We start from the raw sequence: 8,685 nt of genomic DNA, 5'->3' as shown, positions 1-8,685 counted from the left end.
CCCGAAGCGCTAAACCATATCACTGCCAGCCGAAGTGCTGCCAAAAAACAGGAACAGTCCTTGTTTTGTCGACCGAACGCAAAAACGAATGACAAATGCAAATCGGATAGCACGATAGCGCACACACACCAACACTAATCGGCTATCCCGTATGAAGCTCATCATCGCGTTGACTTACATTGACGCGCACCCACAACCATTTGCTCGCTCTCTTCAGCGTTGACTACAACAACGCAATATGTGTAACTTTCGGCTTTGTATCCTTGACGTTAGTCACCCACATACGAACGCGTCGCAGTCCAAACGTACGCCGAGGTGATTTGGTGTTTCGTGTGGTGTGAACGCGCAGACCTTAAACGAAGTGGAAGTAACGAGACCAATCAGCACAGAGGGTAAGCTAAAAGAGAATTGGCAAATAGGGCTAGAGTTACCAGACGTTTGCACCCAGCGCACTCAATGAGATGTAATGAGGACTTTGAAGCTTCTTACAGTTATATTAATAAATAATTGGCATCGAACGCATAAGTGAGTTTGAGTGATTAAAACTAAAAATTAAAAAGTTCTCATTTGACCTTCAAGATGTTCACATATATACATATTATATATATACAATAATAGACCCTCGAATTTCTATAACCAATTTTTATCTACTATTTCCTTTCGGTCAAATATCTTATAATCGGTAATGACACTATCTGTTTCAAAAAGGATTTTTTTTTAAATTATTTGACACACATTTTAAACTACATTTAAACTATGCACCCTTTTCGTTAAGAAACGAGCACACGAGCAGAAATAGGAGCGTCGGAACGAATACAGCTCGGTTAGCTTTGCATTTGAGCGCTTATTGGAGTCGTGTAAGCGAAGTAAAGTCGTGTCAAATTTTCGTGTCGGTTGCAAGCCTTCCAATATTTCTGGTTTGATGTTGCATGCTCGGCAATTGCGCTTTTATAAAAGTATAAACTTAGTGGAAAATAATGCTTGCGCCCAGCACTAGAAAAATCAAGGCATTAAAAATGTTAACATATGGATTAGTCGCCTCTCTCTTGAATTGCTTCCACGAGTTTGTTCGATTTGGCAACACAACAAGTTTGAGCGTTTTTTGGAGTCAGGAACTCAAATGAGCAACTCTTTAAAGCAAAGATTGCATTTCTATGTATATATGTATGTGAAAGTATACGCAGCATAAGAAGTGACTAGTGATGGCACCTTCTGAGAATTTTAACTTTTGCCTTTTACTTAGAGCATTCAAATAAATATGTCCGAGGATTTTTTATCTGCTTAAACTACTTAATTAAACTCATTATTATTTAAATCAAACTTAGAAGAATATATAAACTTGCTAAGAATTGCTCGAAGAAAGATTAAAAGTAATAAAATAACAAAAAATATCTAATTTAGCGCTTTGAGTTAAACGCTGGTCTTGTGGTATACTTCAAGTAAAGAATCAGATAAAGTGCTTACTCTCTCTCTCTCTTACTCTACTTATTTTAAGTAAGAGTTTCAGTAGAAGCGAAATGTTGGAAGTGAGGTTTGCGAAAATCCTCAGTCTGAACAATAGGAGGGTATAACTATCTTCCGAGTTTTGTACCCTGCAAAAATGGTTTCAATATGCTGGGTGAGTCGTTATACGCAATGAAGGCAAAAATCTTCTTCTTCTAATAACGTCTTTCTCTTGTAAAAAAATATCAAAAAATTTTATAAATCATCATTTCGCGAATAATTACTCTTTTTTCGGGTTATCTCAGAAAAAGCAGTTTATTTACCATTATTTCACGTATAAAAATAGTGCCGATACACATTTCTCGGCTCATAACTTTTTTTCAATGTATAAGAACGCATTCAAAGCACTTTTTATAGTAATTCTTTCAGAAAGCAACTTAAGTAGCCTTCAGCGCCGGCAGTGACAACATCGTGCTTTCTTCCTACGTCACTTTACGTCCCAATCAAAGCAGTCGACTTCATTATCATTACTAACATAGCATTCACAGTTGCCTGTGTGTTCTTATAGACAATAATGCTGCGGCTTTACTTCAGCACGCACACCGTTACACGCACACACACATATACACTTGACTATTTTCCCTCACGTTGCATTCGTACGTCACCTCGCTGCATCTTTAATGTTCATCGCGTTCCCTACTTTCGGATTGGCATTGGCGGTGATAAAGAAGGAGTCCCAAAGGCATTTTTTTCGATTCTGTCGTCTTGCCGCTCTGTTTAGCCGTGTTTTAATCGTTTTTTTTTTTCATTTTGTCCACACGCAAATCCTTCGCTTGCACGTGAAAGCAATTTCAAACATGAAAAGCCGTTGCTCTGCTGGCGCTTTACTCTTTCTGTGGCTCGGTCAGGAGAGTCCTTTATTTGCAAAGTGACTGCTTTTGTTTTTTATATCGCTGTGCGGAAACGCTTTTCTGTTTTTATCATTGCTTTTTAGTGGCTTTTTTTATTTGGTTAATGTTGTTGTAAGTATGCTTGAACACATAACGTTTATCGATAAGAGAAATTTAGCGCTTAATTCGCGCGATAATGAAAGTAAGTGAGGCACGTTCAGTTCCTCGAAAATCCTTTAGTGCGAAGCGTTCATAGAATCAATGCTCTCTACTCCTTCGGGATAATTATAATAAGAATAATTAGTTTTCTTTATTTTCTATTCTACTGGCATGATTTCATCTTTCCCTTGGTTAATGCATCACAATATGAGAGGCTTTGTCAAACTTCTAGTAGAGAAATAAGCGCAAATTTTAACTGAAATATATATTATATTACGTATAATTGCAAGGTTGATGTTCTTGCTAGACCGTAAGCTACTCTCGCGAACTGTTCCCTGTAGAAAGAGGTATTTTCAGTCCTGTGTCTTGTACTTCTGAAGCTATAAAATCTGAACGTATTCCTGTAGATTTAGCCTTTAAGTTTTAATATAAATATTACTGTTACTTTTTAAATATTTAACTAAACAAAATAATTTCAATAATTTGATTTACTCAAACATAATTCTTAATTACATGGACATATATTTTCCCCCACTTAACCACTTACCGTTACATTTCGAATGGGAAAACTTAATTTTAGAAATTGTACTCGTTTTGCCCCTGCAACCAGTCCGTTCGAACTGAAGAGAGTCGTTCATGTTTGACAGTCAAATATTGAGTGAAAGAGTTGCTTTGCCCGACCTACACCACCAAAAAAATCAAAAATTGGTAAGTAAAATAAAAAGAACAAACCTATGCTGGGAAAGTTGATGAGCCTGCTCGAGCCTTCAGCGTTAAGATGTATTTATTGCGTAGGGGCAATCCAAAAAATCGCTTCTCAAGTAGATCACTGAAATTTTGGAACAAATCAATTTAACCGCAATCGATTGCAACATGTTGCTCACAGCAAACAGCTCAGGCACAGCACGTCTTAAGCGCTTTAATCAATTTGGAATAATTTTTTCCTTGAGTGTTTTTAAACGCTCGCCACTCAAAAGTGGTTTTCGACAAACTATACTTGCAAATTTAGTATTGACTAACGACAGCCGTCTGCGGTTTCTGCTTCGCTCGCATTTTCTTCCTTTTTTCCATTTATTTTAATATTATTTACGCCATTGAATGTTGTTGCACCGTGAGGCGTAAAAGTAATTGTCTGGCAGCCTGTTATTTTTAGACCGACTGCCAACAGGCTTATACTCGTCCATCGCCAAGGCAACGGGCCCTCACGCGACGCTTTCCAACAAAATCAGTGGAAAACGCAATGGCTTAAATACTCGAGCTTCGATTGCTACCGAGTTACGCACGTACTTGTTTTAAAAAAGAGAAAATTTATGTAATTACAATGATTTACAGAGTTGCGTAAAAAATACTCGTATATAATGCCGTTGTTTTAGATATTTTGAAGAATAAGCCTAAATCAACTGAATATGAAAAATATTTCAGAATTTTGATGTTGATTGATTGTTGATTTTAATATTTCTCAAGTAACTTTTTTATTTTTAACTACACCTAGAACTCTCAAGGCATAAAATGTAACACATCTTCAACGGTTATGGAACAAACCATTCTTCATTTAAGCTTTAATGCATTTGCTGTTGAATATCTGTGTTCAAAGATTCTAAATTCCCCTCACACTGTTAAAAATGTTAGCTAATTGACAGCGACTTGCAATATTGCAAGTATGCCTTTGACCGTTGATATACTGGATATACCATGATATTTCATTATTGTTACTTTCATCAGACTCCACGTTCACAAAAGCATTCTTCTTTCAAAAGTTACGCCTATAATTGGCATTTTTCAAAATTTAACAGTTTTAAGTTGTTTAGAGCTAAAATTTGTTTAATCAAACGCTTTTCCAAGGTCGATTCGAATTCCTGACGCATTGAGAAGAAAATATATGAAATGCAAACTTAAATGCTTGAATTTATAAAATCGAAACTGTTTTCCGCGATGGCATCGTAAAAGATTTCCGAAGTATTTTTCAATGTACTCCATTGTAGATATGCACAGTTTTAAACCTGACAAATTTAAGACCATATGCATATATAAATTAAATTATTTTAAGAACCCCTACCCTTGAAGAGTAGGTAACCGCCGACCGATAATTTTTGCGTTTTTGATCCCAGACAAAGACAATATACAAGTAAATGTTTTCCTGTGTCACTAAGTTATGCTAATAAAACAGTAAAACGGTGGTGCTGCGCATTTATCCCTTTGGCACTGACCCTTGACATTGAAAAAGGACTTGCGGCAGTAACATTGCGACAACGGCGCTAATAACGGTGAAAAACGCCGAGGCAAAACACCGATGAAAATGAAATCTCGCATTAATTTGCAACAATTTATTCTAACAACGCAGCGACGTAGCGACGCAGGTGCATTCGTGCGTCGCCGCCAATGAGCGGAAGGTTTAATTGGGTGTGTGGCTTGTGGGTTGTCTGGAGGTCTGGAGGCGGCGAATTGTTTACAAACAACTTCATTTGAGCGTGAAAAAAACACGCTTACACAAATACCAAACCACACACGTGTGTATAGCGGAATCCATGGGTATGTGTGTGTGTGTGTGCCTTGTGTTTCCAGCTTTTCCCGTCGTTTCTGCATTTTTCGCTCACTTTTCATTGTTTACATAAAGTTGCCACACCGTTGCAATAATTGTGCAAATGCGTGTACGTGTGCGCGAATGTGTGCTTATATAGTTTACGGTTGTTATTTGAATAATTATGGCATAAAAGATGTTCGCATGTGTGTGTGTGTGTAAGGTCGTACTTGAATAACTGTAAACATAACTGTAGCGTGATATGCAGACAATTGCAATATAAACACGTACGCAAATATCAATGCAAATAAATCGGTGTTCCGTAGACAATTTACCGAATGCACGAACAAATAAACAATCGAGCCCAACCGCCAAACGACCTGCCATTTCGCCAACAAAGCGCAACGAAACCAAAATTTCATGCAAATAGAAAACGCATTCATACGTCATACCACACTCACACACACACATATGCACCCGAATGTAGGTGGGCTCTTCCGCACTTGCGACTCGAGACGGTGGAAGTTTGGGTTGAAATGTCAGTTGTCGCAGCACAGCCCGTCCAACATTTCACATAAATCGATGTAATCAAACTAAAACAAGCAAACGGTTTCAACCATAGATTGAAGTAAGCACTGACGTACGGAGTACCGTTCATCCACACGAAATATATATTTTCTCGATGAAGTGTGTTCTTGGCTATGATTTAGTTCTGTTTAATGCCTATTTGTCTGAGAAGAAGATATATAAACTTTTAGGTTAATAACCACATCTGCACCATAGTTAGGAACAAAAACCTGGGAAACCAAAAGCAGGGGTTCTATGACAAATTTAGCTGGGTATTACCCAGTACTGTAATCACGGTTACTATAATTTATATTTCTAGCTAAAAGATCTCCAAAATACACCACAAATACCTTATATAATAATGAGTTATTTTCGTCATCAAAGTCAACAATCATTATACGAGACTAGATGACAGTACTTTTGTAGCTAAGGGTCTTTGGCTAGCACCTAGAAGTCAGCAAAGTCGATGGTTAAGTGAGACTGGAAATTCACATCTCATTACAAAATTTTTGTTAAGATTAGCTTGGCAGTTGTCTGTTCAGATTATTCTTTCATATAGTTCGAGGCTTCACTCTTGCTGAGGACATGAAAATTTGAAGCGACCTGTTTTGACATAAACATAAAGTGGTTCACTCCTCCACCTTCCAGCACAAGTAATTTTGTTAGTTTTAAGGCTTCCTTGTTATTCGCATTCACAGCTATAAATTGTGGCTTTCGATTTGTGAAAGTTTCTTGCCACCAAACAAAAATTTTGTTGAAGCTCCAAAAAGAAGGAACAGCAAAAATTAAAATATAAATTCGCGGCTTTATTGTTGTTGCTGTTGCCGCAGCGCAGTTTTTCGTACAAGTATGTACTATTAGTTTTATAGTGGCTTCCTGAACTATTAAATTTAACGTTTTTATTACTACAACAACACTTTTTGAATATTTCCGCCGCTGATAAGAAAACGGCGAAGACCACAGCGACCAGACTTTAGCGTGCCAAACGCCGAAAACTGCTAAGAAGCGGAACTTCAAACAATACCAGTGAATGGCAGACTTGACTACAACAGCAGTAACAATAACACAGTTACACATAGCGACACGAAGGCACGAGTAGATTTGGTGTGAATGCCGAGGGCAAGCAGTTGTCTGACTGTACTGTACATATGTGTGTGTGTGCGCGCATTAGTGTGCGACAGCCCTGAACAGCCTATAAGCATGCTACTTGACTCTGCTTTGTCTATTGTGTGCACTCGGGGGAACATCAGATTATAATGCGGCGGTGGGTGAGAGGGCCATGACTGCCGACAAGCGCCAACCGAAAATGCAATTTCTGACATTCACAACGACAGCTTGAAATGCAACGCGCACAATGCTTCGCCATGACGAACCCGCAGTGCCGAAGTGTTGCATGCAACCAGGTGCATGTGTGGGTTTGAGGGTGGTGAGACAGCCGAAGTTCAACTTTTACGCTTTTTGGATGATTGCGCGATTGCGGCTGATAAGGCATACACACACACACACACACACACAAATGCAACAAATGTACATAGTCGGCTATTTAACTTTACCATATCCCTGTGTATGCGTGGCTGAGTGTGTGTGTAAGCCCGCCAGGCCATCATTACACCAGCGAAGGGAACTGCCAACTCACCAAAGCGTACAACAGCAATAACATCAATGCAAGTTGGCGCTTATCGCTGGCGAAAATCGCGAAATGAAATGAAGTTGTTTGCAAAATTTCACGTTGACATTTTTGTCTGACACTGCCATATAAGCGAATGGACGGAGCGCGGCCGCGGGAGTGCATACAATGGTCAAACAAATTGTGGAATTTCAGTAGTGCAACACTTTGTTGTTGTTTGCGCGCAGCAAAACCTGCCAAAAATTGTATCAACAACCAAATGGGGTCTTTTACCCTTTCGAAGAGGAAATATAAAAATTTATTTGCACTTGGGGGCTCACGGCGCTCCCTGATATTTGTGTCTGAAGTGGTAAATAAAAGTGGTTAGAACGCATATTGACCAAGCTGACTTTGGTAGTAACAAAAGATCACTAACAGAATGTTTTCAACTGTCTCTGAATACCCACTTGTAAGAAGGCTTACTATAAACCTGGCCTAACTTTATCTGCTTCTTAGTCAATTTCGAAATCTGAAAGTATCTTCCGTATGTTTGCAGGAAATTTAGTTTTGCATCCAGTTTAAATTTGAAAACTTATTCTATATTTGACACATGCACTTGGGACCTCCACATTTTCACCGACACTTTATGAGCCACAAGTTTTTCGGCACAAAGTGTGCCACATATGCCGCACAGAGCAACAATGGTGCCCACTGGGTGCCTTGGTCGGGGTTGAGTGACTCCGGGCAGTGCCTGACAGTGCTTTTCGGACAAAATTATGTGACACTTTGCGGTTGAAAATGTGGTTGCCAGCGAATTTCAGTTTTTGCACCTTTGCGATTGTTATTGCTTTTAATATATTCCACTGCAGACGCGACGCGGCCAATGCAACTGCACTTGCCACGGTGTCGGGGTGTATATGTGTGCGCCACAATTTGCAACATTTAAACAGGTGTGATAGAGGCTGAGCGAAAAACGCATGGAGAAGTTGGTAAGTGCGCCGTGGCAAGCAGCAATTGGCAGGTGGCGGGGCGTTTGAGGAGATCGGAAGGCCGCGCTCTGATTTAAATGCAAATACATTACCGTAAAAATAATAAAATTGCCTCAGTCTGTTCTGTTCACGTTGTAATTTGCTGCATTTTATTAATTTTTTTCTGCCTCATTTCGTCATTTCGTCATACCGTTATTTCGTATTTGTTTTTGTGTTTGTGTCGGCGGTCTTTCCGCTTTATTTACCCATTTCCGTTACTGTTATTGTTTTACTTTTTTTTGAAATTTTATTATTCAACTTAATATTTGGTAGTTGCAGCAAAAGTTTTCTTTCATTCTGGCAACCTCTGGCTTGGCCCCCTCTATTTTTCAAAAAAAAAAAAAACTTATGTAATAAATAGTTTTGTAGTTTTCGTTAAACATGTATTCCATAAGTCATACATGTATGTAAATATACATACGTACATAATGCCGTTACTTCTTTTTGCAACTACTAGTCCTTAGGCAGGGCAAG

At 38.7% G+C, this 8,685-nt stretch overlaps 1 long non-coding RNA gene across 3 annotated transcripts; it reads right to left on the bottom strand.

Moving 5' to 3' along the window:
- Positions 1–1,741: 1,741 nt before the first annotated feature.
- Positions 1,742–3,930, bottom strand: LOC118681140 (uncharacterized). 3 transcript variants are annotated; one of them, XR_004976821.2, is made up of 4 exons: positions 3,842–3,930; positions 3,225–3,778; positions 3,040–3,173; positions 1,742–2,906 (listed from the first exon to the last, which is right to left on the bottom strand). It is a non-coding gene; the product is annotated as an uncharacterized lncRNA (long non-coding RNA). The 3 variants fall into 3 exon arrangements; XR_004976822.2 differs by having other exon boundaries at positions 3,225–3,321; positions 3,377–3,892; XR_004976820.2 differs by having other exon boundaries at positions 3,225–3,890.
- Between the last annotated feature and the right edge of the window lie 4,755 nt (positions 3,931–8,685).

The sequence above is a fragment of the Bactrocera oleae genome, chromosome 6 (assembly GCF_042242935.1).
Source record: "Bactrocera oleae isolate idBacOlea1 chromosome 6, idBacOlea1, whole genome shotgun sequence".
Classification (NCBI taxonomy): domain Eukaryota; kingdom Metazoa; phylum Arthropoda; class Insecta; order Diptera; family Tephritidae; genus Bactrocera; species Bactrocera oleae.
The sequence above is the reverse complement of the archived record's forward strand: the minus strand, read 5'-3'. Positions and strand labels throughout refer to the sequence as shown.